The sequence below is a fragment of the Astyanax mexicanus genome, chromosome 3, assembly GCF_023375975.1.
Source record: "Astyanax mexicanus isolate ESR-SI-001 chromosome 3, AstMex3_surface, whole genome shotgun sequence".
Classification (NCBI taxonomy): Eukaryota; Metazoa; Chordata; class Actinopteri; order Characiformes; family Acestrorhamphidae; genus Astyanax; species Astyanax mexicanus.
Window position 1 is genome coordinate 49,313,148 of NC_064410.1, and position 26,780 is coordinate 49,339,927.

General features: G+C 36.7%; 1 protein-coding gene across 1 annotated transcript in view; it reads left to right on the forward strand.

The window, feature by feature from the left end:
- Positions 1–14,552: 14,552 nt before the first annotated feature.
- gatad2b (GATA zinc finger domain containing 2B) overlaps positions 14,553–26,780 on the forward strand; it is a 57,691-nt gene continuing 45,463 nt past the window's right edge. Inside the window, exon 1 of the mRNA XM_007259838.4 lies at positions 14,553–15,122. The gene's annotated coding sequence lies outside the window, so the exon portion shown is untranslated. The remainder of the gene's footprint in view (positions 15,123–26,780) is intronic.

Below are 26,780 nucleotides of genomic sequence, written 5' to 3' on the forward strand. Positions count from 1 at the left end.
TTTTTCAAGTTATTGTACATATTACTACTTTTCATTTGCACCTCTGTGCAATGACAATGAGTCCAGGTAGTATAAAAAATTAAAAGATTTATTATTAAAAAAACACAAGAAATAATTAATAACTGTAGGTCAGCGCATGTGCAGTGCCTTTAGGGAGCACATATCGATGAGTAGCATAACTCGACAGAACATCAGGCTTGATTATGCTGAGAGATCAGTTTTACCAGTAAAACTGAGCTGGTTGACCAGCCTGACTCTATGAGCGCTGTTTTTTTTTTTTCCCGTTTTAGCTGAGACAAGTAATCCACCCACTTAGACACTAGAAGTACTTCAAAACTTCAAAAGTCAGCCTCTGCCTCTTTTTAAAATGCTGCTATGGCATCACTAGACAGCCAAATGAGCTCGGAAGAAAGTGCCAGATCCCCAGCTCCCATATACAGGACAACAGACACCTGTGCTAGCCAACATCACAATAGTAATGATGAGGGGAGAGAGCATGTGCAGTTGTGCTCTCTTGGCTTCTGGATATCTGTCTGTGTTCAGTTTTTTAATTGTATATAGAATTAGAAAGAAAAAAATGGTTATTTAGTCAGTAAAACACAATTTTCTGAATAAATACAAACAAATCCTAAATAAAGTAGTGGTTTAACAAGACTGTATACATTAAACATCTCCAATGCTTGTCTTTGTGGGGGTTAGTAGAAATTATAGAACTATCCAACACCTGGTTTAGTAAATCAGTGCCTAATGATGTTAAATCAGGTGAACTGGTGATAGCATTAAATACATTTAATAACAGAAGAATACAGGAGAAAACCAAGCTTTCTTCATAGTAACTCATAAGCAAACATACTGTAGTAAGTTGTTAGGCCTTAATTAACTGGTTATGACTGGCTTGGCAACTCAAGAGTTGTCATCAGTATTTTTCAGCTCATAAAAGTTCCACAGAATAATGAACCAACTCTCTGATTCTATTCTTCTTGGTTGACGCACAGCAATCAAGGGACTCCCCTGAGCAGCCAGCTGATTTGCAGATTAAGCTAAATAATGTGTACCAAGTTGTTTCTTAACAAATGTGAGTTAACAGAGACAGTAGACAGTGGGCAGTGCAAGATCTGGATCTAGGGCATCTGTTAAACATGTGGTGGATCTGTTATTCTTGGAAGAATAGAGTTCACTAAATACCAGCATGTTCTGGAAGTCTTCTTTCAAACATCTTTGAAAAATCTCTGTATATATCTAAAAGTGTGAAGACTTTTATACTAGTCCACAACTTTTAGCGAAAAAGTGGAAATATGACAAACAAGTACAATAAAATCCGGTTACAACTGATCTCTTCTTGTCAATTGCTGCCTCAAAAATTTCAATTTTACATGCTCTTTTATCAAATACAAGAAAAGGCCGTTTTTCATTAATAAGAGTCGGCTTAATGCAGCACTGCAAGGACAAATTTTGGTTGTACTGGGAGAAGGTTTTGATTGTACTGTAAGGGGGTTTTAATGTGTTTACAGTGCCATAACATGTGGCTCAAATGTGTCTCTGGACATCTCCTGATTCAAATACGTCTTGAGTATTTACACTTGCATTTTTCAGCAAGTATAAAATATTACATTACATTACATTTAGTGGACTCTCTTCTCCAAAGCAAGTTACAAATTATGTTGTACATTAGCAATAAAGTTCAAGGCAAAAACATTGTTTGACAGGGACTAAAGGAGGCCAATGGGAAATAATGGGATAGAGGGGGGGCAATAAATGTGTGTGATTTGATATTTTGATTTAAAATGTATATTTTTGTTTCTTTTTTTACACCAGATTCACAGTGCAAATGGAAATATTTTTTGGCCAGGACATTTTCAGTTTCTAGATTTGAAAAGCATCTTTGTTGCTTTGGCAGCATGTGTTGGATTACCGTCTCACTGTTGGATGAGACGCTTTCCAGTGAGTTTAGAGGCAATTTCCTGAATGTTAGCTGATAAGATATTTCTTTAAACCTAGGATTTAATTTAGCTCCTGCAGCCAGCAGGTGCATCATTACAGTGATGAAGATGAGTGAACTAGTGCCTGTAGCAGCCATGCAGGCAAAAGCAATAATAACACTCAACGGTAGTGTTGTACAGATGATGTGATAACTTTAGATCTGGTCTGCACTGTATGTGTTTGCCAATACTCTGAGGCAAGTTAATAGTAACAAGTCTCAAGTCTCATCTGTACTTTTCAGTGATGTAAAATGTGGTAATCCTGCATCTCTCCGATTAGCCTGGGTTTTTCTGTTTATGAAGTCTTTCGTGGACAGCAGTCATTATCGAATCCACACCTGCCTCCTGAAGAGTGTTTATGGTCAGTTAAACAGATGAACAGGGATTGTTTTTCCTTATGATGTGATTTCCTTCATCAGTTGTTAATGCCTACTGTGGTTCTTTCTTGTTTCTTAAAGCAAAGCATTCAAATTACAATTTCAAAATCTTGTTGGTGCTCCATTGGAATAGAAACTATATTAGGTAACGTTATGTAACTACAGGGAAATGGGCAAGACAATGCTTGCAAGATCTGAATCCTTTTCGTATAAAATTCTCACATGCCTACTTTACTTTCATTAATGGTGTCTAATTGTGTCTCTCTGCTTTTATTAATATGTAAAATGTGTCCCTTACATAGGGTTTACAGTGTGAATTCCTTGCAAAATGCAGTCCTTAGATGTATAAGTGGGCTAAAATGATCAGTTGAGGTGATTTTCTTGCAAATTCTTCATAAAGGAAAGTTATGGTCATTTCATATTGCAAGTCAACATGTTATTGACATCAAGCCACTTCACGTTTTAACTTACCTTACGTCACATTTTACAAAATTCTAGTTTCCTGAGAGACCTGAGAGAGAGAAAGGTAAAAAGAGCAGAGACAAATAAATAAAGAAAAAAAGAAATCAAGAAAGAGACAAAAAATGAGAGAATGAAGCGAAAGTGTTAATCTGTGTGAAAAAGAGAGGCGAGGAGAAAAGGAGGTGGGAATGTGTTAAAAAGAAGGAGTGAGTTTTTATGTGTGTATGTGTATGTGTGAGAGAGAGAGAGAGAGAGAGAGAGAGAGAGAGAGAGAGAAGCTGAGTGTAATAGTGCTTGATTAAAGAGTAATTGGTGAGGCTGTGATAATGAAGCATGTTTGATGTACAGTGTGTTCAGTCTGCTGTCAAGAGCACGGCCTAATTACAACAACCCCATTCTGAATTTAAATGATGAAAGGGAGGAGGTGAATCATCAGAATCATTTAAACCTATTTTAGGAGGATTATTACAGAAATCAGCTCCATTTCATATGAGAGAATAAGTGCTGGTATGAACCCAGCTATATGTATACATTATTATTTTTTTTACACATTTAACAACAAGGGTGGGGAGGGGCAGGACAAAGGATGGCTTGGAATACATACTAGGAACACACATGATAGAAATTATACAAAGCAAACATCCAAATAATACACAGCACATTTTCCATTGTTAAATTTACACAGATCATGATTATGAACTTAAAACTAAAAGTATTACATCAATAAAATACTAAATTAATTACATTTCCCTCAGTTATTAATTGTAAAGGATTTTGCAAGTCTTGATGTGGATTTTTGACAGGGCTACTTACATATATTGCATATAGTACCTATTACTTAGTAATGTTTAAAATTTTTGTATTTTCCTGACCGTATTTGTATGGTCACAGAATTTAAAGTGGTGCTCACACAGTTTGTTGTTGCATTCAGTTCATAACCAGTCATTGTCTGGAGGTCCCAGGTCAGCTCAGGGCCCCGGGCAATTGACTGGTTTGCTTGCTTTGTTGCAAAAGGCCTGCATGCAAAATATAATAGCTAAAAACTGAACGATTTAATTTAAAGTAAAATGTTTTTTCTCGGTAGCTGTAAAAACTGTCATTACCTTTGCTTAATTAAATGAAATTCAAAAGTTAAGTAATTGTTTAGAAATTATACGAGAGTGATAGCTATGTGGTAACTGTACTGCAGAAATCCATATATCTACCACTTATGGATACCATCAAAGTCACAAATATTGCAAAAAAAAAGAGATAAGGTTTCTTTGGTATCTCCTATATGGCATATGCTCTCTACATAATGGTGTAAAGTTTCTCCAAAGGTTGTGTTTAATTAAAATGGCAAAAAATATAAATATATATGTATTTTTTTTATATTTTATCAAAAACAGAATCTTTTGAGAACAATTTAAATATAATCAGAATAGATTTTAATGTTAAATAAATAAATAAATAGTATTTGTTATCATTAGGGTTTGTTGTAAGGTTTGCATGTTATTTGCTAGTTAGCTAATGCTACGGTACATTAGCCTTATAGCTCAATCTGAAAAGATGCTAAAGACGCTAACTTCACACCAGTTTTCATTTCTAGTTTTTAACCTTATATGTTTACTTCAGCTGCAGTTTTCTTATATATAAGGACCTCCAAAATACTATAATGTAATACTTTAATCCTGTACTATACAACAATAGCATGTTCTTTGTTATTTTTATATGTTGAGGTTTGTATCTTCCTAACTTATATTATCCTCACATCTCCAGTTAAAAAAAGCTAAGATTGGCTAATTAACTAAAGACGCCACCTTTACACACCAAGCAAGGCTTCCTTCATTCCTTATTTGAGAACCAATAGTGTGAATAATAAATACTAGCTAGCCCTAATACTTAAATTTGGAGAACCACATTAAAACCCACCAACAAACAAAAGAAAATGAGCATTTTAAAAGTGTTTGTTATTGCTAGCTACATTAGCCTCGTAGCTCCGGTTTAGAAGTGGCTAAATATGCTAACTTTACACCAATTTTTATTATTAGATACTATTATTCATTTTAATTAGTGGTGTCAACCGAATAAAAAAAATCACATTTATCATGATTTAACACTTTTTACTTAAGCTTTTGATAATTGGTTTCTGTATATGTGAATAAAAAAAACAATGTCAGAAACCCAAATGTGTATTATTGATTCCAATACCCTAAAAATAATTAATTAATATAAGTATTAATCACAACAATATTCTGTGACTAAATCATGGATAAAATCATGTTTAAAAAAATGTTTAACTGTATTTTTGGGAAGGGGGCAGTAATAATGGTATAGTGTGATGGTTTACACCTGGCAGACTAGACCCCTTTTTTTTTTACTGTATTAGCTACAATATCACAGGGTAGTTTTAATGATTTTTAAACTAATGTGCTGGCTTACTGGGACTAACTGAGAGTTTTAATGGAGAAAATATACGCCTTGTAACTCTGCTTCAAGGGTTACACTTGAAAACAAAGGGTATGAGTACAAAGGAGAAATAGGATGGGCCTCAGCCAGGTTGACCTTCCTTCATTTGAGGTAATGAACTGTAAATTGTATTTTTTTTTTTTTATAATGAATTTGTCTATACTTCTTTCTTCTGCTCTGAACATTTACAACCTGTAGTGTTAAGCGTTTTATGCTTATGTTAAAAACTGTGCAGTATTTGAATAAAATGAATATCAGGCAGTGCTCTGCTACCATTCACAGTACTGCTGCTTTACTAGTGCAGTACTGCTGCCCTCTGCTGGACCCTTAAAGCTCACCGATTATAAATATATCAACAGTAAAAGTGCAGATATAAATCATGCGTATCCTCCAAGCTTTCAGATGTTATTATAGCTGTACATTCTTTTTTATTTTGCAACTTCTGAGCTAAACAAACAAAATAAACAATACACGCAGAACATCCGGATCTGAATCAGACAGAAATTGAGTTTTTAGGGTACAGAAGTTAAGAGCAATAATAAAAGGAAGCACATTATATATTTGATTAGTGAATGAGATATGGTTTTGTAAAATGTGGTGGAATCGTTTTTATATCAAAAACATCTATTCAGAAAACCAGATCAATGTCAAAGCCTGATAGCAAAGAACATTGAATAAATGTTGCATTACATCTTTTAATGCTGATGTAGGAAAAAAAAAAAAAAAATTGATCGTCCTTTATTCAACATTGCCTAATATGCCTTGGTTAATAAATAAATTCTGACATGAAATCAACATTTATTTATTTTGTTTTATTATTATTATTATTATTATTATTATTATTATTATTATTATTATTATTATTATTATTATTTGAATGTCCCTTTCTGGGGCCTCGAGTGGTCCAGCAGTCTAAAGCGCTGCCATTATGAGCAGAAAGTCGCAGATTCGAACTTCTGCTCATGCAGCTTTGCCATCAAGCTGCCGGCGCTCAGAGGAAGCAAAAATGGCCCTGCTCCCGCTGGGTGGGTAGATGGCGCTCTCTCCCCACATTACTCAGAGAGTGATGTCTGCAGCACAGGGCGTCTGTGAGCTGATGTACCGGAGCCGAGTCGCTGTGCTTTCCTCAGAGCGCGTTGGCTGCATCAGCAGCAGCTCAAAAAGAAGCGGTGGCTGGCTTCACATGTATTGGAGGAAGCATGTGTTAGTCTTCACCCTCCTGGTGTGTTGGGGCATTACTAGTGATGGGGGGCCTTAATGAATGGGTTGGGTGATTGGCATACCTGTCAAGTCTCCCGTTTTGGCCGGGAAACTACCGTATTTTACTCCTCTTTCCCGCCGTCCTCCCGTATTAGTATTTTCCCGTAAATTTCCCGTATTATACTAAATAAAAAAATATATAGGCCATAGGCGACAATGCACTGACCGCTGTGTGTCTCTTAACCAATCATGGTGCCGGTTCAAGGAGAAAGTCCCGCCTTTCAGGAGAAACAGCCAATCAGCTTACTGGTTTTGCGGAGAGCTGTTTAGTGTGGGGAAAGCCCCGCCCCTCCCCTCGCTGTGAATTCAGGCAGCTAGTCGGAGCAGCTGTCGTTAAAACTAATCTGGATATACGGAGATTTTTCTAAAAGAAAGGTAACTAACCATGTAAACTGTGATGAGATTGTTTCTGATAGCTGGTTAAAAAGACTCTTCTCTGAATCAAAACATAAATTAAACCCACTGTGTGTTTATTAAAATCCAGCTTGTAACTCAGTTAGCTTAACTTTAGAATTAGCTAGATAGATATTCAGGGTTTGAGAAAAATCTACATATATATATATATATATATATATATATATATATATATATATATATATATATATATATATATATATATATATATATATATATGCCCTGCCCTGATGTGCCTGATCAGCCAATAACTATAATTTCCAAACTCTATTTGTTCAGGGCTAGTTTTAGGGTTTGTTAGAATTTGTTTAAATCTCAAGTATTGTGGTGTAATGTATTATTTAGAAGGGGTAGAAGAGATGGTTGAGCTGGAGAGAGAGAAAATGTGAATTAACTGAACTGATCAGGAGTGGACTGAACAATAGAAAGAAGTATTAATGAAAGATTAGTAATTGTGTAGGCCCCTTAGGACTATTATTTACTTATGGAATATATCTGATCCATGTCCTTCTTGTAAATTTGTGCACCCTTCAATTTCATATATATATATATATATATATATATATATAAATATATATATATATATAAAGCACAAGCCCTTGGTTGGGCTGTTGGGGCGGCGGAAAAAATCCCTTATTTTTAAGTCCAAAACTTGACAGGTATGGTGATTGGCTGTGTAAATTGGGGAGAAAATGGGAAAAATTTGAAATCAAATTATAGAGAATGTCCCTTTCTACACTGCAAGGACACAGAACAAGCTAGAGTTCAGCACAAGAATAGAATGCAAACAATATATACATATTTTATGTAAGAAAGGTTTATTACATATAATACATATAAGACTATTATGTTGCAAAATATGCAAAAATAAATCATGTCTGATGTCTAAGGTGCACAGCAGTGCATTTAGTCCAGCACATGTATCTGAGATGTATCCATCTCAGATACCATCCAGCAATTCCTCTTTTTATCTCCTTCTTTCTATTCAGGGTTGCAGTAGGTCCAGGCCTACACAGAGTCAGTCACTGAGTGTAAGGCAGTAATATCCCTTGGAGAGGGCACCATTTTTGGGGGATCGGGGTGTCTGGGGGGGATCCTCCTCACAGGTGGTGACTGGAGCTGTGTGCAGGCCTGGAGGCCCTAGAGCTGTGTGACCACTATTTTTCTTTTTTTAGACTTTAATGCATTTCAATTGAAAGGCCTTTCTCTCAAACAACATAGGACACTGTTTAATTAATTATGCTTGGATCAGTTTACCATGTCCTGTTCGTAAATGGTTGGACCTGGAAAAATGTGTGTGTTGGTGAAGGTATATTTTTTATCATCACTGTTGAAGTGGATTTTATATACAGTATTATCTGGATCTGGTGTGATCTCAGCTCAGTGTGTTGTTGTGTAAGCAGTAGTATAATAGCTTTCAGAGGCAGCATGTTTTGTTTGTGTAGGTTGCGTCAGATTCGGGAATCGCCCCACCCTATTGCCAACATTCTGGATTTGGGCCAGTTTTGTATTTCATACAGAAAATGCAGTTCAGTGTTGCAGCCACCAGATGGAAGAGATTGGACAGCCGAAATCTCCACTGTGATTTAATTGTAATTCCAGTGGAAAGCCTGGAGTGGCTCCATACACTCCAGTACAACTTCACAACACTCACACTGGGTGCAGAGGTTTGATAAACATAAAGATACATTTTTTTTTCAAAAGCTACAAAGTCGTAAGAAAGCTTTGGTTCCTTAAATTACTATATTTTGAACATCTGTGAGCTCTGTGAATGTGATGAACTTTTAAAGAGAGATTAAGGAACCCTCATATAACACCAAAGTTCTATTTCACTCTCACAAAGTGTCTAGTCTAGAACACTCCGGACCAGATAACCCTGAACATACTGGCTCCATGCCTAACACCAGGTGTAGACTAGAGGTGTATAAACTCCTCCACCATTGAGCTGTGAAGCAGTGACTCTGTGTTTTCTGGAATGTTTGTGCTTCATCCAATACTTGTGGGATGAGTAAGGAGTTAGGGATGTTGTGGATTTTGATCATCCAACATCCTGGTTTCACTAATGCTCTTGTTGGTGAGTGCAATCAAATCCTAAAAACATCGCTCCAAAATCTGATAGAATGCTTTTCCAGGAGAGTAGTAGACAGCTACTCAAACAAAAGCAGGATAAACTCTTTTTAATACCACTGATTTCAGAAGAAACAATGAATGAGCAGTTGTCCCAATCGTTTCATCTATACAGTATATGATTTGCCAACTGACTTTTACTCATTTTTGTCACAGTGTGTAATTTTGATTCATAATTAAGCAACAGAAGGCTTCAAGTCTTAATTCTTATCTGCATTCACTCCCTGCTTGCAGTCTGAACTCCCAATGACATTTAAACTCCAAATGGCATTTTGCTTGTGTAAAATGGGTGACATTTGTGACTCATTTACAACAAACAGCAGAAGGAAACCGTTCTGCAAAGGATGTTGGGAGATTAGTGGGAGAGAGTGGGCTGGAATCAGCAGTAAGTGGTAAAACCAAAGGTTGAGTGCATTAGTATTACCAGTCATTAGTCATACCACTGGTGTCACCAGTTTAATGTTTACTTTAGCAATCAGTTACATTAAAGCCAAACCATTTGCATTAATACGTTAAACTTGAACAAGCGGATGATGAATAAATATTTACTTTAATTAGGGGAAGTTTACCAAAAGTGTTCCTAATACAATACCATAAAGAACTATTATAGAGCTATTACTGCTACTACCATTACTACCACCTTTCACTACTACACTACTGCTAAAAATAAAAGTTATTATAACAACAATAATAAGGTACATAATATTTAATTACCATAATATGTCTTTTATCAATATGTTTAATAGATATTTTAGCCCATTGTCTTGGGCTGATTGGTACTTTTTTTGTATTCGATTTAAGATTGTGTGAGTGTTGATTGTAAAGTGTCTTTTGGTTCTAGAAAGGTGCTATTTAAGTATAAGAAAATAATCGTTTTTTTCTCTGAAACCAGATGCATGCAGACTGTATATGCTACTAGTCAAAATGTTTAGAGAATGCAGTAACACATTGTTTTCCAGCTTTAGAGCAAAGCAATCATATGATTAGTAGAGTGGTCTTGCAGAGAACTCCCTTAAAGGAAAGCAGCCACTATGTGTGTGTGTATATTTATACACACATGTGGAGTGTAGCAGGGCTTTAGAAATGTCTGTTTAGTTGGCAGCATCAAGAGAGTGACTGGTTTGTCCTTATTTTTAAGGCTAGTGCTTTAATCAAGAGCTAAACCTCTTAATCTTCATTACAGCAATATTTAGTGCAGACCCCATGTTGACCCACTGAGTGTGGAGAAGCTTGGATTATGGGTAGAATTTAGAAAACCCAGATAGAGTGAATAGTTTCTTTAGGACTGGGAGCAGGTTACAGCTGTTAATGTCTGTTAATGTACAGTATAGACATTTCAGAACAGTGCAAACAGTTAACACCCTGGAGGTCAGGAGGTTAATGTAGGATTACCACAAACAGCATAAATACTGTAAACCTTATAGCACATGTAGTTTAATCATGGTGAGAAAATATTGCAGAATGATTTAAGAATTGTAGGTTGCCCTATTAAGTATAGATAACAAGTGTATGACATCGGTTGGGGTAAAAAAAATGCACAGATACATTATTACAAGCCTGTTTACTGCTCTGTTCTTTTGCTTCATGCTTTTTTTCCTTTTAAAGAGGGCTTATGAAAGAAAACCCAATACACTCTGCTTTAATTAGCAGGTTTACGGAACTGGAAAATCTTACAGAAGCCAAAAATAATAGCACAGTCTTAACACAGTAACAAAAACACTAATTATTCTTGGGTCTTACTGGGTAGTGTTTTTGGTGTCCTCTCAGCCCAGTGTGCTAGTATCAAACTGAAGAGGTTGTTTCTAGTTTGGTTCAGTTGAGGTTGTCCAGTTTGTTTTCAGAGAGTTAGCGCTAACTTGTTTGTTTTCCACAACAATTGGTCATCATGTGATGAGTTTGTGCGTCCCCTCTGTGGACATGAGCACAGGACAAACAGCAGAAATAAGGTCCGGTTCATGTAGCCACTCAATTCCCATTATAACTAAGTGAAGTAAGGGGATTGGCTGCTTTATATAAATGTCCAAGTCAAGACTGTAACATAACAGTTTTAGGATTTGGAATTGTCCTGTTTTTCAGCTTGTTTTGGCCAAAAATAATTTGAAGAAGGAACAATAGTGCTTATAAGGTTCATGGTATGTCCCTTATATGTGTCAATCTTACATTATTCAACTATACCAAGGACAATAGGTTGACATTCTATCGTTTCTTTAAAATTGTTGTTAATATAACATGGAATCTTACTATTTTAAAGCAGACAGGCTGTAAATAGATGCATGTGTAAGTTCACACTGGCCTCTGTTTACTGTCATGCTTAATGTTCATATGGATGATTGAGTTACTGCACTAATAGCATTATGCTACTGTTATGTAGGTTTGATAAAGCATGTGACTTCGTACTGATTCATTTTGCCACATGACATCATGTGACTGTGAAACTGTGTGTGAGTGTGAGAAACAGAGAATGACATTAAAGTGAGATCTTTGAATTTATCTGTTCCTTAGTCATTAAAATAATCTTGTTTTCTGTACTTCAACCCTAATTCCTCAGCTCATCCCAAAAGTATGGAATAGAGCACCTTAATTCCAGAGAACATACATGCCCAGAGAGCAAGTGGTGGATTCATTAGTTGCTTCCTAAAAATTGCTTTGAACATCAGCTACATCACGTGAGTGTTTGCACATCAGTGTCAATAATAGGTCCATCTTAAAGTAGCTGAATCTATTTATTAAAAAGGGTGTCCACAAACATTTGGACATGTAGTGTAAGCTTTAGCGTAAATGCTGGTGTAAAAAATCAACCTATGAAGAGAATCTTTGAGTTTTAAATGGAATGGGTGTTTTTTTTAATATTGATTACAGTGTATAAAGCACACTTAGCTCCACAAATTTAGTAAAAGTTAATTGGGTTCATCTAATGAGTTTTACAAGCACAGAGAAGTGATCACCATTGGATCACCAGCACTGTGAATGGACATTCTCCATTGAACATCATATGTAGTCTACATCTTGGCTTAATCATTGTATGGGAAACCAGCCCCAAATATTTAACCCTGTAGAACATGTTGGACTGTCTGTATGAACTTTGAAGGAAATACAAAATTGGCTGGTCAGGAGCTGTGGAAGACTCATTGCAATCCTGTTTCATTTGTAATTAGAGAAAATCCCTGCATCAGGGCACCCATCCCTCTTCTGCTGTGGATCTACTTACCCTTCAGACCTAATCTAACAGCTCATCAAAGTGCTCAGGATTATGTCCACATTAGAGGTGTGGTTAAGTTTAAACTTTGACTGAACATTTAAAACAGACAGAAAAACAGCAAATGGGTAGACAGCAGTCAAGTCACTAAAAATTTGTCAAATAAGGAATTACTGCATTTACCCAGTTACACTTTCTTTATTTTTCTACATTGTAGAAATTAAGGGACACATATGGAATTACATATTAAACAAAAAGTATTTGTCTTCCACAATCCCCTGACCTAAAACCAACTGAGATGGTGATTTGGGTTGATGTTGCATTAAGTTCATATGCGTTATACTTTTTTTCTACTTTCTGATTTTTAATTATCTGCTTACTTAGGAGTATGGGGTCCTTCTCAAGTAACAGATAAGATGTGAAAATTTTCTTACAGCACGTTCTCTGTCATTTTACATCATAAAGTCCCTAAGTGACAAATACTGAACATCCTAAGAGCATCACAGGACAGTAAATTGGTGTTCTTTCATCTGACCTTATTTACAGAATGTAAAGTAAGTGTGGGTTAGTGCTGTAGATAAAATGTGTTATTTAGAAATGTATCTCTGGCTTATAAAAATCAATTTATTCCATTTTGAACAATGAAAATGTTTTAGTTAAATGTTTCACGATCCACATAACTAGATCTAACCTGACATCCAACTTATGAAATACACTGCCTGGCCAAAAAAAAAGGTCACATAATCTAATATTTTGTGGGATCGCATTTAGCTTTGATTTTAGCACGCATTCACTGTGGCATTTTTTCGATAAACCTCAAGATTTATTTAAATCCAGTGTTGTATTATTTTTTTATCAAGATCTTGCATTACTGATGGCAGAGTCTGAATGCTGCGCAAAGCCTTCTCCAGCACATCCCAAAGAGTCTCAATAAGGTTAAGGACCGGACTCTGTGGCGAACAATCCATGTGTGAAAACGATGATCTCATGCTCCCTGAATCACTCTTTTACAATTCCAGCCCCATGAATCCTGGCATTGTCATCTTGGAATATGCCCGTGTCATCAGGGAAGAAAAAATTAATTGATGGAATAACCTGGTCTATATTCAGTATATTCATTCTTTCAGCACATACTGTTGATCAACCCCAGATCATTTGCTCAGCTAAAACCAGGTGGAGATTTTTTTTGGGGCCAGGCAGTGTAGTTGTTGTCATTTACATTACATGAGGATTTTAACCTTACAATATTGAGTCATGTGGCTACAATAAGTACAAAAATGATATCAGTGATATCAGGATTTAGTCTGGGCTCTTGTGGGTTAAATTCTTTGTTTATGAATTCACTAAATAAAGATTGTTACTATTTTCCCCCAAAAGCCATCAAGATGTCCTTCCTCCGTTCCACCGCTGGAGGGCTCAGTAGGCACTGCTGTAAAGAGACAATAAAAGTTTAATAAAAGAGCAGATCACCATAACGCTGAGATCGAGCAGAGCTCCGGAAAACGTGAGGTTTCACACTGTCTTATCGTGAGAAAGAACAGCCTGTGAAATGTCTTCGGTAGATGGCATATATTAGAAAAACGATAGCTGGTGTTTAAGCAGTGTAAAAGCACTAGCAGCACTCGCTCACTCACTGACTGTGCCGAAGGAGCTTTAAGAAATATGCGTGATTACGAAATGGCCAATAGGCTTTTATTTATTTAGCGTAGTTATTTGTTTTTCTAATGAGATCCAGCCACCATGGCCAGTATAGTATTGAAGTGTAGTGTGTCTGCCTGAAATTCCTGTACATGTCGATAACTACTAACTAGTTAACAGCTTCGGTGGAGGTTCCTTAGGAAGATATTTGTTTGTTTATTTATTATTCGTTATTTACAGCAAGCAAGACATCAAGCCAGTTCGGGTTATAGTAGTAAAGTAGGTCAATGAAGTATCTAGCTATAGCTTTGTTTGTATGGGCGCTTTGTTTGTTTTCGGTGTAGGACACAATAATATAGAGATAGTAATTTAGCTTAATTATCAATAAAAAATACTTCTTAAAAACAGCTAAATAAAAATATTAACTATATTTTGTAAGAAATTATTGCATTGCAATAAATTTACATATATATTTTTTTTTTCGATTTGTCAATAATTATATGTGCGTTATCCGCTTTAATGTCAAGATTAACGACGATATCTGCGATTCATTGTAGTTACAGTTCATAGATTTCTAGGGGAAATATAGCGTTAGCTATAGTGTTATGATAGGATAGCTAATCTGCCACGCTCATCGTTTTTGAACCAGCCTAGCTACTACCAAGTTCACGGCGATCTAATCTCTAACAACACTTGTCCCTTTGTAACTAGCAAGACGTTTATTAGACGGCTGTGAAAAGCGTAGCCTGTAGGTCGGGATGCCGGACAAGGTTCTCAAAACGCTGAAATAAATAATCCTTAAAGCGCCTGAGTCGATCAGCCGTGATGGCGTGGAGAACGGAGTTAATATGGCTGTCCCCAATTTATCTGCTGCCCATGTAGTAAAGTAGCTTCTTCGCCTTGTGCTGCTGCTGCTGCTGCTGACACGACGCGCATAACAAGCCGTTTAGTTTCCCATCATTTTCAGAGCTCCTTGTCCCCTCCCCTCCAGACACAGACAACAACATACACCTTAATAGGGGCGCGTCTCCGACACAGCCGCCGACCAATAACCCGTCTGTCTGGGCAGAGACCGAGGGGGATGAGCGCCTGTCGAGGCCCAATCAGCGCCTTTGTGTTGCCTGCCGGTGCCGGGGACTGGTCGTGAGGAGCTACTGCGGCGCTTCGGGATCGGCGAGTGAACCCGGATCCAGAGCAACCTGAAGGGCGAAGGCGAGTCAGGTGAGTCCGGGGATTCAGCTGCGGCCTAGCCGGGACGGGACGTGATTTTTGAATGTACAGCGGCGGGATTTGAGCGGAGTGGAACTGCACAGCGTATGGAAAGCTGCAGCTTACGACGATAGAAACGGCGTTTCAAACTGTTTAGCGAGCTGACGAGAGACAATAGCGGTACGGCTTTGCTTGGCTACGAGCGGGCAGCTATTAGTCAGATAACCTAACGCCGTTAACGTTACCGTTAGTTCAAAGTGCCTGACTGACTGGCTGGCTAACGCTAACTAATAGTATTAAAAGAGTGCTAACTAGCTACTAATATAGAGTAATAGTAGCCAATAGAGTGAGTCAAATTGTCTGAAATGTAGCTAGAAATTTAGCCAAGCAAATAGTTCAACGTTTCTGTAGGAGATTTGCAGCATTTCTGGTCTAAAAAGCGTTTCATTGTTTCATCCCGTGTCTCTGGGGGTTTAAGCCAGATTGAGAAGGGAGCCAGCCAGCTTCTCGTCCTCCGGGCTGAGGCTACATACAGTACAGTGCAGCCGCACACAATGAAAAAGAAAAGCCCCTAAATTTACTTATTATACACTCATATTATGATTTTATAATTTATCTAACTAATGTAAAAGAAGTACTTCAGATTCTGAGCTTCTCTGCTGGCTGTGAGCGCTCAGAGCGCTGTGTGTGTGTATATATTCTGTGAACTGTGTGTGTGTGTGTGTGTGTAGAGTGGGGCACACACACTCACTCTGTGGTAGAGAGAGTGTACGGCAGCAGAGCTGATGGCTGTACAATTAGAAAAAAAGAAAAAAAAAGATCCGAAAATGCATCAGCCATTTACGTAAGTGAGGACGTTCTCAACGTGCTCCATATGCACGCAAATGGCTGCCCAGCACTTGACAAGAGGGGGGAAAGGCTGAAATGCTGAAATGTAATTCCAACCTGAATGCATGCATTGATCCTAACCAACAGGGAGTCACTGATAAACGGGTGGAGATGACGTTTGGAAAGAAACTCTGATCAATAATATATGCAGTCTATTATTCTTGGTGCTGCAGACACGTCCAGAGTGAGACGGCGCCTAATTTGTAGGCTATACAGTCTATAACTGACCAAGTCCAAGTGTGTAAGTGTGTGTGTGGTGGGGGTTTCTTTTTCTTTTTTTCTTTTTTTTTTGAGTGTGTGTTCTGGGGGGGCAGCCGTTTCCAACTTGGCTGTAGATTTTTCATTTGCTTGCTGAAGTTGCATTTTTGTTTTTAGCATCTAGGGGAGAGGTTAATGGCATGGAACAGGGCTGGGCGATATGACCAACAATTATACATTTTTTTTTTTCATTTCTTTTCATTACTTTATTGCTGTATCAGTAGTGACTGAGAGGAATTTGTGATAGTGCAGCTTAAAAACACATACAATTACACACATTCACAAGAGTGACAAAGCTACAGAAGTGTACATCATTATGATAAAGCAGAGGGGTGAAACATTCTAATAGTGAATAGGCACGAAACCTTGATGTTCTACGTAAAATTCTTCGAAATCGCTTACTTGAAGGGAGCAGTTTGAACAAGTATTGAGCTGGCTGAGTGATCTGTATAAATCTTAGATAGCCTCATTTCTATACTACTATTTAGTAGTTTTTGTCGATACAATATAATTTAATTCTGACACTGATCTGAACAATTTGGTTACAAGAATGGTTACAACTTGGCCTGTCACGATAACTGTTATTGTGTGGATCATATATAATTCCATAAATAATTGTGATAAGCAATATTATTGTCATTTTAAGATTACCATTGATATGATCTTGATATTCTTCAAATATATAAGAACACAGTGCAAACATCATAAACTCCTTGGAGTTTAGTATTATAGTTAAGAAAAAAGTGTACAATATGAAAATTGCTGCCACATCAAATCAAAAAGTCTATCAACTGAGATTCCCTCTGGCAGCTTCTATAGTAAAGCTGTATTATCTCTACTATCCCATTTCAAAAATCACTATGAAACATTAATTCATTATTAACTATTTGACGATCAAATTAATTAAACAAATCTCCCAGCCTTACATTATATAGTAATAATACTTTCATTTAAAAGTATGTTTTAACCCAAAATAGCCCATGATCTTCCTGACAGTACTCTGTCCATCACTAACTCATGAAGGTCTTAAGTGACATATAGTGAACATCCTGAGAGCATCATAGGACACTGTGTGAATCTGTTTTCATTGATCTAATCTACAGAATGTGGGTATTCTGGGTTAGTTCTGGAGATGAAACTAGCTCCTTCTAAAAGTGTGTTTTTGCTCCGGTCCATCCATTTTAATAATTCAAATGCTTTAATAAAATGTTTTACATTTCCATATGACTAATTTTAACACGATTATTAGATCCAAATGATAAAGCACATGTTATGAAATTATTATTGTCATCATGATTGTAACCTTAAAATATTTAGTCATGTGCTCTTTATCATAATAATAAAAATAATTAAATGAGCTACTCACTGAATTTAAGGTTCAGTTTTTTATTTGGGTATCAATGTTCAGAAATGAATCTGTGCTCTTATGGGTTAAAAAATATATATTTTTTTGCAATAAACTGAAATCAGAATATTATATTACATTCTTGAAGGTTTTAAATCTCAGCAGGATACAGCAGTGGTGCAGTCAGGTCTGTCTTGCAGTATTTCAGGTAATTCCAATGTACTTTCACACACAATGAGGTTTTAAATGGGACTACTTCACACATTTAAACTTAGGCTATTTCTGTAAATGCTGACATAAGCGCCTTATTCCTCATCAGCACTGGGAGAGCTCCATATAAAATAAATACATGGGCTACTACTGGCATTTCGGGTGACTTTCACACTTCTATTGTACACTAGCTTAAATTTATTCCCTAAATAGGCCTGCAGCCATATTGCATGCCTATTGCTTATTACAAATTCTGAAAGTGTATAATTATAATAAGTTATGAATTATAAATAGTAATTACTTTTTTATTTTATTAGCTTCTATTTAGCTTTGTCAGTGCAAGTTAAAATGACTAGCATTTAACCTGCTTTTATTTAGTTCAGATATCTTGCATTAAGCAATACCAAGCTGAATAAATAGAGTAAATGACTCAATGATTCAATACCAATTCGTCATTTATAAGTTCAAACATAAAAAATACTTCAAAGCAACATCTGCACATCCTGTTCCACTTTTTGCAGTGTTGACTGTGTCACCGACTGTCACTGTATTATCATTGTCATGCAAAACCTTGTATATCCAATCCAATAGTAACTTTACAGGAGAAGAAACATCTTTATTTATACTTTCACTACTATACTATTTTTTTATTTCAAAGTAATTCTGAGCCTTTCAGTTAATTTTCTTTATCAAATTTTGACACGTCAGATTCATAATGCATAAAAAAATGGAAAAAAAAGCATGAATTTGGTAACGCTTTTTTTCATGTCAGTGAATATATGCAAAAAGCAGCTTTTTCAGTATCCAGTAGTCGAAACCTAATTTGGTGGCATGGATTTGCGTAGTGACCACAATTTTCATTGTAACTAATTTGAACATGCTGGTCTTCAGGTTGTGTAGTGTACAGATTTAGTTTCATATCTCGTTATTCAAGAAGGTCATTGTCCTTCTCGGTACCCCGTCATCTACTGCTCAAAAATGTGGATATCTGGTTCCTAAGACCAGTTTTTCACCGCAGACACATCAGATCAGAGCCAATTGTTATTTTTTTTTTTTCTCCTTTTTTCTGCTCATTTTGAAAGAGGCTGCTGCCCACTGCGAGGGTTGCCCCACTAGTATTACATCCTCAGGAGGGGTCCAAACAATGTTCTTATTGACTGTTTTGCTCAAAGCCATTTTGTGTGGACTGTTTCTCCTACTCTTCAGATGGAAGATAGAGGACTCTGGTTGTATTTATTTATTTTTTCTTCCCTTTTTTAAGCTATTCATCACTTCAGTCAAAGCACCCCAACTTGTGGTCACTGCCTGTGAAGGGATTTCATGCAGTGTGCTCTCTTTAATTTCCATGGTGCATGCCCACCTTATCTCCAGTGACTGCCTGGTTGGTATAGCTAAACCCATGAGACTTGCGATATGTGTCACCAGGTGATTAGATAGAATATGCGCTGAGCAAAGACTCTGTCTGTCTGTCTGGGGTGCTGTCTAATATTTGTCAATGTAGATTTCATCACTGATGTGCCGTATGCTGAAAGATGTCATGGTGCTGTACTTCCATGTTTTGTACAACAGTTATTAGGTCTGTACAACTGTGATGTATAGACTTTATCAATGAAAATACTTTTTTTTCTTACCCCCTTGAATGCTATCTGCATCTGGTTTATTCATCCACGTCATGCGACTGACAGTTGAGGTAATGTACCAAAAAAGACCCACAGCTCGAGCCAAGCTGTAGGCTACGACAGTGGCCCCAAAAAGCATTGGCTGTTGCCTTGGCTTTGCTTCAAAACTTCTAAATCGTCAGAAAAGGCAGTGTTTAGAATTAGCCATGTCCCTTTGGCAAACATCACTAGTAGACACAACAAAGTGACTTGTTCTGTAAACATGCACCAGCAGATATATAGCCGTGAAATATGACTACCTGGCCTAAAGTTTTGTTGTAGATGAATGCAGGCTGGGTCAGTTGTGAGCAGCAAGAATAGGACTGGCAAATGTCCTCATAAATCGGCCTCTTGACCTTCTGCACTTTTCTCCAGTCATCTAAAGCAGTGTTTCTTTCATCGCTCTTTCTGTTTAATGCTCACGTTTGACTATTGTGTGCAAGTGTACTAAAATAAGCCTTGTGAATGCACTGCCAGGTCGAAATATGTTCACTTCATTGACACTTTGATAAGCTGAGAGTTTCTTTTCTCGCTTATTTAGATAAAGCCTGTGGGTCTGGGTGATAAGGTTAGCAAGTAAGTGTTGGTTCAGTACATACATGGTGTTGTTTAAAACTAGGCCTTAACTTGAAATTAAAGTATTTATTCAAGGTTTTTCTGGATGTTGAGGCTTGTTATACTTTTATATTATGTTTTCTTCAGAAGTGTGTTTGTGTTTGTCTGCACTTTTCATTTATGTTCTAGTTTTTCAAGTAAATTACAATTTTAAAAGTCTTTATGGTCACTTTAAAAAGACCTAAATAAAGTAGATTTGTGATAGGCCTGTGATCTACATGTTAATGAATGTAGGCTTACTTTAAAGATTGGTGTGGACTCCACATTAAAAAAAATATATACTCTGTTCAAAGAATTCCTTTTTTTTTTTTACGTTTTCTATAATATGGGCTATTAAAAAGTAAACATTTTACATATGGTTGAATGTGAAAGTTCACAGTTGGGTTCTCAGTTCTAGAGAAAACAAATAGTTTAGAAACATTTTGTGGACTGATGCAGTCAAAATATACCTCATTGGCCACAATCATTGAAGACATATTTTGGAGAAAACAGAAACTGCATTTCATATAAAGAGTAAGGTGATATCTGTAAAGCATTTCAATAGATTTCAAATCATGGGTGCAAATATCAAACCATCTTTTAAAACTGAAAGTGATGGCTTTAACCCATTAAGGACGACTTTTAAAGTCCCCTGACCTAAACATCATAAAAAAAAACTTGTGAATACCGGTAGATATGAAATAAACTAACTGTGCAACTAGATTGCCTAAGACTATTTCTGTTTGTGCTGAAGGAGATACCTCTGACCTGACTCTCTAACATGGTTAAACTTTTGCACAGCACACACTGATGATTTAGAGTAAAATTTTACTTTTATGTGTTGTACTAAACAGAGTTGCTGTATTAGTTAGGATTTACTAAAAAGATTGTGTTTTATGTTTTGATTAGCCACAAAGGCTGTGTTTATTACTTCTCATTTAGAAATATGTGTCCAAACCTTCGCACACAACAGTACATGGACTGCTCGAGTGCCCATAAACTTCAGAGTAGAAGTTTTGTATACATGAAGGAATTTGGGGGTCTCTCTGTACCAGTGCTAGAAAATTATGACTGTGTGCGTATAAACATGCATTTTGAGAAATTATGAGTAGTACCATATTCGGAGGCGGTCTATTCTCGCAAGTGATGGATCTACTTTCACGTCTACTTTCACGTGGGAGTGTTTAGCGTCCATATCTCGAGAGAAGGGTTCTTGTCGAGTTCTTGTCTGCACCTGAAAATGTTCATTTTGTGAACTAAATTCATAAAATATAATTAAACTCACTCTTTTTTTTTTAAGAAGTGAGAAATCATCATAATTTGCATGTAATCAGAAAAATTTATTTATTTAAAAATTCACCCAAGTGAAATTCCTGTGAGAGTGGGAAGCCTTGTTGGTTGCTGCCACGTGCTGCTAATTAATGTGTGTTGCTAATGAATGCTTGTGAAGTGTAGTGATAAACAGTGTTTCAACTTGCACTGTGGTAACAAGAAGACTAAATAACAAAAAAAAAAAACTTAACTTAAGCCAACTGTGTGTGTGGAAAAGTGCTCCTTCTATTATATTTACAGTATGGGATTGATTTCCCATAAATGTACTGGTGTAAAGATGTTTTGGAAATTCCAGTACTGTAATGGTTATGTTTGATATCTTTATAGCAATCACAACCAGGAAAAATGATCCTTTACGTTTATAAAACAGGTTTAAGGTAGTACTGTAAAACATTTCCATTTGATTTGCAATAAGTCTCTGGAAGGTGCAAAATCAGGTTGTTATAAAAGTTTTGTCAGCTTGTGAACGATAGATTTTCTATGAGTCTCACATTAACACCTTGTGCTCATGAACTTGAAAAGTTATGTAGTTCTGTTACTGTAGGTTCTATAATCTCACCTGCTAACAGTGAGATTCAGATTCTGAGAGTACATAGAAAATCTGTGAACATGTATAAACCCTTACATGTGATGGCAGTCATGGCATAGCAGTATTTTAATTGAATGTTTCTAACTTTTCAATTTAAGCAAGGTTAAAATATATAACAATATTAAGACCTTTTGTAGATTGTAGATTAGATCTTAACAATCACAGATTCTATTAAAGCTTGTGTTTAGAGGACCTTTCAAATGGAGTTGATGTGCTCCTCAGGGTTTTGCACAAGCCCATGACAGCTAACATTCATGACCTTAAGGCAGCATTATGTGAGAGTTGGCATTTCTTGCTCCAGGGTTTTAAATTGATGTTTGGTTTGTGTTCCTCTCTGTTAGTCTCTTTCTGGTATAGAAGAATTGTAAAGGAGGCACATGCTTCCTGTGATGGATGTGGAGATTCCTGCCACATTGTTTTAAACCACTAGGCGTGCAGTCCTATAGAGCATCTTGACGCTTGGAGGAGAATGCTCATCATTCAGTCAGAGTGTCAGGACACTGTGTTCTGAACAAAAGTACTAACTGCTAACGTCAGGTTCGTTTCAGATGGGAATGTGAATAGTTGCTTTCTATTAGAGATCCCTGCACTGGACAACACATTATACTCAATCTTAACTATACTATATAGCCGGTGTATTGTTTACAAGTTAAATTACTCCAACTCCACCCATACTCCTGCAGCTAGCATTCATGCAGCAGATGCCATAGATACTTGGATGACCTGAGCTATCATTGGTATCATGCTATTAGCATCATTTCTGGACTGCATATGAATATGCTGGCTGTTTCTTGCCATATGACGAAGAATAAGAATGACTGACTGAGTGATTTACCTGGCTGGGTTGTGTAGTATTATAGCATGCTGTTACACTGTTCTTTTTAACACCTGAATGGAGTGCCTGTGTTCAGTGGGCCTCATGCAAGCATTATTAAACCCCACACAGAAACAATCAGCGCAGATGAATGGCTCCCTGTGAAGTTTAATTACAGAGCCTTCCTGACAGTTGAGCTAGATAAACAGCAGCAGGAAACAGCACAATATGCCTCTTAGCATGATGGCAGAAAAAATGTATGCATCTGTATGCAGTGAAAAATTTTAGCTACAGGTAGATTCATATTGACCCACATGCCTACATACTGATAACCATATGAAGAAACCTTTGAAATTACAAGTCACAGTAGGACATGTCTGGAAGGTACAATGTCTTGTCATGAAGGTCCATGAGACCTGGAGTACCTGCAGGTTCATTAGTGTGATCAGAGCGTAGTCTCTGTTTTTCGCTGTTAATTCAGCGAAAATTGGGTTTGAAGATGGGAATTGGGCTGCATAAATTGTAAAGTGTCTGTGCGTTTGACACGAAATTGGGAAGTATTGATTGAAAGCAAACCAATTTCATCAAAACGAAAGCACAGAGAGTAACATGGCAGCTTTCTCCTATGTGAAGGCTTCTATGGGATGGCACGTTATGCATATGGAACACAGGACAATGTTGTGCTAGCAAATTTAATACCGCTATTTATGTATAAAGGACTGTTTGTATGAGTGAGCAAAATGGCAAAATTAAAAGCTCAGTGTTATTTTTGATAGGTACTTTGACACGCCGAATGCATCAAATAAACTTTAGTGCTACATTTTCGGAAGTGTTTTTCTTAGTTATATTTATGCTCTTAATTAAGCTGCTCTGAAATATGCTCTAGTCCAGATTAGGGCTGCAACAGAATATTTAGGAAGTTAACTAATATGATTATTTATTTTTTTTACGATTAGTCGATTAGGTAACAACTATTTCTGCTGCCCTCTACATCATTGCTTCCTGTCAGCACAACTCCAGTTCCTTTGCATGAGTTACCTCACCTGCTCGAGTCTGCACACCTGTGAAAATCTCCCTGCAGTCCAGTCTCTTACCTAACATAACATAGGTTCCCATAGTAAGATTAAATAGTGGCCGATGAAACTCAAATACAAAAATTAGGCATAATATCTGATCTTCATTTCATGTGATATGATAGTATCTAAATATCAGATGTATTTGTGAGTACAACCAGTCCTATCCCAGTGAGATTTTTATAGTCAACATTAATTAGGTTGACTAGTAATTGCAGCCCTAGTCTAGAACACGGTATCCTCTTCCTGTATTTAATTTCTTGCTCCAACCCCAGACATATCTACGCAATAAGCGTATATGGTTTGTTGTTGTTGTACATTTTGTGCTGCACTTTTTGGTAATGCATTTTTTATTGTGTGAAAAACCAAGCAACAAAAAAAAGGAAAAACAAAGAAAAAGAAAAACGCTCCAAATTTACAAACATGTTAACTGATTTAAACAAGAGCAAATGAATTATAGGTGTGAAAAGAGTCACTTGAGGCCAGTCGTCCACTTCTGTTCGATTTGCCATTTGGAAGCTGAACAGACTTGTAGCAGAATGCTAACCACCAGTGATTTGGCTACAAGAACCCCCTACTGTCTGGCTTTGTACTGAGTGACTGCTGGGAGAGGGAGGACCATCCTGCCTTCCCAGACAGAGCAAGGCTAATTTTGCTCTCTAGGATTTCTGCCAACAGATGGCTGTGGCATCACCGGAGACAGAACCTGCGATCTCTCAGTGATGGTGCTAAGACTTTGGCAGCTGTGGCAGTCAGGAACCCCCTCCCAAAACACTTCTAAAAGCAGATGTAAATCTGAGGAGGACTACTGAGAACTGCTGCTAAAAGTGGTCTTAGACATGTTTAAGCTAAATACTGTATAATACGAGGGTTAGTAATCCACCTCTGGAGTCCATATTAAACTCCCAGTACTGTGATGACCATTTTATGTTCTGTGTATATATATATATATATATATATATATACTGTATATATACACAGAGAAGAGGCTGCCCCCTGGACAGAGACTACTCAACATTGACACCTTTCCTAGCTGTTAACATTGGTTTTCTGAGTTTAATTCAGTAGCCTAGTTTTATTGTGTAGAGGTAGTTGACTTAAAGCTCTTTGTTTTGGTTAAACAGCACTTTGCCTTGTCATTTTGCACCAACCTGCTACAATACATGCAGCACATTGTGTTTAAAAAATTTTATTCATGAGTCATAACCCTTCCAATTAGCGCATGATGCTGATTATACTAAACCACCATTTACTGGTAAACATTGACTGCCGGTGTAAAAAGAATGAAGAGCACAATGGAAATATGTAGATTTTCAAGGTGCCCTGTGTCTTTTAAATAGAAAAGAATATTCACAGTGACACAGCTAATTGATTGTTGCATATGAGCTCATTTGCATACACTATAAAGCAGTCTGTTTTCAGTCTGATTAACAAAGGATTCATTTGACTTCTGCGTGGTGTAAATATGTGTCGCTAAAAAGTTGTCACCTTTTGGGTTACAATCTGTGTTTGTAACAATAAGCATTGGTTCTGGGTAATTGTGTTCAGAAGAGTTCTCCACATTACATTATACATTTTTGATACAGGCTACCACAGAAACGTAATGCAGATTTGTTACTCTACTCCAGAAGTGGTAGAGCTGTACTGAGTGAGGGGAAATTCTAAAAACTCTAGTTTGTGAAATAGAATATTGTAAGGTGTAACGGCCTCTATATTTTAATATTTATTCTATATTTTAACACAGAGTGTTCTGTTTTTACTCTCTTTACTCCACTCTTTTTTACTCGTTCTTTGTTGAATTAATCAGGTTTGGCACAAAATAATTTTTAATGTTGCAATATTGAAACATTAATGGTTAATAATTGGTATTATCCACCTGGAAGTAAGTTTGTTAATCTGATATAATATTGTTTCAGTATTGTTACCTCAAAGTGGGCATACCCAATAGTCTCCTGCAGGATGTGCAGTGTCACGTAAGGCAAATTGAAGTGAATTTTATCTTTTTACCACTTGATCCAAAAGAATTATTCACTCAAATTTCATTTTTCATGACCTACTGCATACCAGCATATTATATCTGCCCAGTATTGTCCAGTCTTTGATACTCATTCTTAATATTATGACATTTTACATAATTGAATTATGGTGATTTCTGTTAAAAGTGTATTTTTAATATTTCAATAACACACAAAAATATAGCAAATTCTGTATTTCCCAATATCATGCAGCCCTACATAACGCTGACTTGTCCGATATCATGTTCAGAAGGGCATACTGTGATGTAATACACTCTACAGTAGCTTATCTGGTGCCACATGTAGGTCAAACAAGTGAGTTTCTGAAATCATTTCTAGGCCTTCCCTCTTGACCTTTACAGAACTTTTAACAGAATATTGACTCTGGTTCTTGTTTGCATATCTCCATGACCCAGAAACCATTCTTGTGTATTGTGTGTAAGTGTGTGTGTGTGTGTGTGTGTGTGTGTGTGTGTGTGAAGCGGAGTTGTGCAAAAAAACTCTGAGAACGTTTCTTGCAATACCTGAGTTCACTGTAGTGTCAAAAGGCTAATCTTAGAGCAATAACTGACTATCACTGATTCACCTATACACCTTTTGTCAAAAGGGTTGTGTATAGAACTGAATTAATGTTTTACCCATAACTCGTAGTGAAACCCTTGCTAAAGTTATTTTAAATTTCTTTAACAAACTTTGTAATAAAAAAGGGAACAAATAATAAATGGTTTGTTTGGTTGTCATGGTTCTGAATTCTATCCACTGGATTCTCTAAAGAACTGTTGGAGAACCCTTATTCCTGCTTATTTATCTTGACGTTTTTGTCATCTATTTATTGACCGTAAATCATAAAATGTGGACATGCATGTATGTTGAGACACTTTTACTGCTGGTTTG